Genomic DNA, 4,968 nt, shown 5'->3' on the forward strand with positions numbered 1-4,968 from the left:
AGTTGGGAGTTTCGGGCAAGGTTGAAATATTAGTTGGAGGTTCTTGTCACGCGGTGGAATGTAGGGAAGACCCCTCCACTGGCGTATACGTCTCATAACATCAGATTACAGAAAACAATTATATTGCGAGCGAAGCGAGAAAGAAAATTTTTAGATTCAATTTTTGCAATTGAAAACAATATTGATTTAATAGGAAACAAATAATAGCACATGGCTCCAAGGCACAACTTTTATTTTTTAATTTAGATTATTTGGCACCCATGGCCGACTCCCGCCGCCTCCTAGCTACGGCTCTGAACTTGACGAGACTGAGAAAAGCAGGCACTGCAAGAAAATTTTACGAAATGTATTTTTATATGTATGGAATTTGAAATAGAAAGGGGCAATTCTTCCGCTGTGTCCCCTGCAGGTGCCTTTGCCTATCAATGTTTGCCCGTCCTAGAATTGACTTCCGTCGAAGTTTGGGGGGTAATGCCCCTGCCCCCCCCTGTGGTTGCACCACTGAGTAAGTCCGAAATTTGGAGGAACAAATCAAATTAATCCTGCTGCAGCAACTTGTTTTTTGGGAAGCGATGATAAATAAAAAATAAAAAAAATTGTACAAGTCAAATAACCGAGAAGAATTAAAATCAAAGTAGTACTACAAGGAAATGCTTTAGTACATTGTCGAGAATCCGAAAATAAACAGTGCAGGAATTTTGTGCTATTTTTGTACAATTTTGTACACCAAAGCAAAAATTTTGTACAAGTCAAATAGCCGAGAAAAATCAAAATCAAAAGTGGTACTACAAGTAAATGCTGTAGTACCAATCTCGAGAATTCTAAAATAAACAGTGCAGGAATTTTACTAGTTTACTATCCTTCGGACACATTTATTTATTTTTACAGAAGAAACTACTTACCGTAATAAGTTCCTGTAGCATTGTCGAACATCGGGAAGATGTTTTGTGTGATGTGGGAATGTTTCATAGCTGAAATTCATGTTGTTCGTTGAAAATTAATTCTCCGACGGAGAATAGCGTTTGGCGCGTACACCTTTGTACAACATCACGCGTCGTGACTGTAACATGACGTGTCGTGATTGTGTTTTCTTAGCCCCACGAACCATTGGCGCTTGGTTAGGTTAGTTCGGTTAGGTTAGGCAAACATAGTTAAAATTTGGTGTCGTGTTAGTATCAGGATCTAGAAATTGGAAATAATTGTGAACTATTGACGCTAGCCCCACAAACCATTGGTGCTAGCCCCACAAACCATTGGTGCTAGCCCCACGAACCATTGATGCTAGCCCCACGAACCATTGGCACGTGGTTAGGTTAGTTCGGTTAGGTTAGGGGTAAAAATATACTATCCTTCGGACACCTCTATTTTTTTAGTTTCATCAATTTTTGACATTTGTACTTACGTATCTGCTTCGCGGAACATTCCTGAAGGTGTAGAACATCTAGAAATTGCAAAATAAGCGAAAATAAGGCGTTAGTTTTTGGAAAGGAAACTGTCGATTTTCGCGATTTTTTTTTGTTTCACAACCAAATATATATATTCCTGATACTACCACGACATCAAATTTTAACTATGTTTGCCCAACCTGGTACTAGTTTACTATCCTTCGGACACATTTATTTATTTTTACAGAAGAAACTACTTACCGTAATAAGTTCCTATAGCATTGTCGAACATCGGGAAGGTGTTTTGTGTGATGTGGGAATGTCTCATAGCTGAAATTCATGTTGTTTGTTGAAAATTAATTCTCGACGGAGAATAGCTAGCCCCACGAACCATTGACGCGTGGATAGGTTAGTTCTGTTAGGTTAGGAAACATAGTTAAAATTTGGTGTCGTGTTAGTATCAGGATCTAGAAATTGGAAATAATTGCGAACCATTGGCGCTAGCCCCACGAACCATTTGTGCTAGCCCCATGAACCATTGGCGTGTGGTTAGGTTAGTTCTGTTAGGTTAGGAAACATAGTTCAAATTCCATCAAAACAACTTTGATACACCTTCAGGAATGTTACGCGAAGCACATACGTAAGTACGAATGTCAAAAATTGACGAAACGAAAAAATTAGAGGTGTCCGAAGGATAGTAAATTTTTACCTTCAAGAAGCCGAAAACCTAATTTTATCAAGCGTAAACTGAAAAATTTTCTGAAAGGAGGGGGGGGGGGTCCGAGCCCCCTGATTCTCACCTTGGATACATGCTATTAAAAATAACAGGGCTACAGAACTTTTTCCGTCTTGCCTCAGTAATAATTTCTGTCCCTAAATTATCGTCATATCATATTATTTCTCACCACAAGAACAAAACACCTCATTCTATCTAGTATAAACAGAAAATATTCGCAGAGGGCTCGAGCACCCTAAGCCCCCCTTTGATACGTGCCTGGTTTGTGACATTATTGTACCTTACTTGTAATTTAGGAGCAACCCCAAACAACCCCAAAGGCCCTCAAAGAACCTTAGGCCGATTCTGGTCACCTTGTGGTCACATTGCACCCAAGGGCATCCGCAATTTTTTTCTTCTCCGGCATGGGGTCAGAGTGAGATTTCATATCATACCCTTCATTCATAGAAACTTTTATTATTGTCATTGCTATTATTGTTATAATTATACTTTACAAATCATAAAATTCAAATTTCATTTAAAATACTTTGGCGTTGTGTACAAGTTCAGATTCCAGTCTGCTATTCATATAGAAACTGCATTCACCTTCCTTTCCATAAACATTTATCACTTTTTTGGTGAACAATAGTAATAAATGAAATTTGAATTTTATGATTTGTAAAGTACAATAATAATAATAATAATAATAATAATGGCAATGACAATAATAAAAGTTTGTGTGACTGAAGGTGTAACGCTTGTGTTGGAGAGGACGCTGACTTGCCCGAATTGATGGTAAAACTATACTGGAAGCGCGCGGAAAATTACAATTGTCAACGCCTACGCCCACACAAGGGTCACAAACACAATCTGACGTGACGTTTCTGTTAGGCCTATATTCTCAAACACAAGGCAAGTCACAGAAAGGTCACGTCAGGTTCCAGTATACTTTGGAATCCAATGGAACGGTCGAAATCAAATGATTCCGTTCACTTTATTTTTGTTAATAATGCTGCAAGAAACTAGAATATTATGCATGTATCAAAAAAAAGGATAAATTCAAAATCAAGAACACTCTAGCGTAAGTAATTGGGTAACACTCCGCAACACAACAGTTGCGTATTAATTTAATGGCTTGCACCTTTCTCACACGTCGCTAATAGAGTTAAATGCGGCGTTTCTAAGAGCTAGCCCTGTTAAGTAAAAATACAAAGAAAGGAGATTACCATGAGCAAGATACATATCATGACTTATTATGCGATAATCTAATCAATCAGACCAAAAAAAAGATTGTTCAGAGATAACTGGGGTAAAAACTTCTAATCAAATAAGCACAATTCAACTTCCTCTTGACAATCTGTTTAATTTCTGTTCTCAATAACTATTATAAAAAGGTCCATCAGGACTCTAGTTAACAATTCATTCTCCCAAGGAGTAATTACGATCGTAACAAGTGCATTATAAATATACAAATACCAACAGCATTAAGAATGGTAACCATTATTATCAGTAATAGACTACAATTATTTTCCTTTCTCTCTTTTTTTTTGTAATACAACTTTTTATTGCATGGCCGTTGATGCTACCGTGTTGGTTATTTGGTGGTACTGGATTGAAACCGGAAAGAGCGGGGTGTGTTGTACGAGTTGCCAAAAAAAAAAAGGGGAAGTAATTAAAGCAATTCAGGATAAACTCCCAGTAGCTCTTCCACAACACTATTAACTATCCAAATGGTTCCTCTGTCACTTAACACGTGCTCAACCAAAATAAAAGAGAAGTGGTTGCATTTAAGTAAGCCCCTTTTTACTACTACCGTCGTTTGGTACAGGCAGCGTGCTCAAAACGAACACTTCACACTAGAAGGCATTTTTGTAAGTTTTCGTTGCGACGATAATTAGGAGTAATAATCGTGCAGTCACTCAAATTCACAGTACTCGTTATTGCAACAACGGAACAAGTCTAAAAACTGAAAGGAGGGATAACATACGTCGATCACATGTGCAAAAATTAAAAAAAAAAAGGAACAGTTCCACAAGCAAGCAGACAACGGGAGTATTTGATAGTAAAGTCCAATTTACCTTATATGTATTCCTTCGGAGCTCTAGTCGTAAACCAAGTACACTCAACTGATCTGGTACCAAAAACTGCAGTTAAGTATTTCCACTCGAGACCGTAATTGCAGCTGCTGCTAAACGTGTTCCATTTTCGTGGTCTCAATAGGTTTCCGAAGGAAGTAAAAGTTCAAGGCGAGCTTTCCCGTGTCGCTGCTGCTGTACTGATAAGGCACTACCTGGAGTTTGAATGCGAACTGCTGTGTTCCCGATCGAAATCGCCGGGGAAGAAAAAAAAAGGGGGGGGAGAAAAGGAGAGAGTAGTTTTTTGTTATGGCCAATAGACGGAGACAGGAAGCAGACGACGTGGAGCTACCGTCTATTGGGTTGGAGAGTTTATTTAACAAATGAACTCTATAATCGTACTCAATGGTACGTGTAATATTCACGGATGAAATCTCGAGTACGTGAATATTACAAAGGGCAAGGTATAAAATCTTACTCTGCTCTCCACGCCAAAAAAAAAAAAAAAAAAAAATTGTGGACGCCATTGGATCCAATGTGACGACAAGGTTGCTCTGGGGGCCTTTGTTAGCCAGTAGGAATAAGGAAGAATCTGAGGTGATAGTTTCTCAATCTGTAGGACTGATGTCGTACAAACTCGCAACAAACAATTAATTTATATCTAGCCGGTGTCTGAAATTATCCAACCCTAAGATGAAGCAAATTCTCCCTTTAGTTCCTGAACTGTATTTGACTGTATTGGTTTAGGGATCTGAATGTACTATAAGTGCTGTTTTGTTTTTCTCTACAGAAC

Source organism: Lepisma saccharinum, unplaced genomic scaffold (assembly GCF_977018435.1).
Source record: "Lepisma saccharinum unplaced genomic scaffold, izLepSacc3.1 HAP1_SCAFFOLD_435, whole genome shotgun sequence".
Taxonomy (NCBI): domain Eukaryota; kingdom Metazoa; phylum Arthropoda; class Insecta; order Zygentoma; family Lepismatidae; genus Lepisma; species Lepisma saccharinum.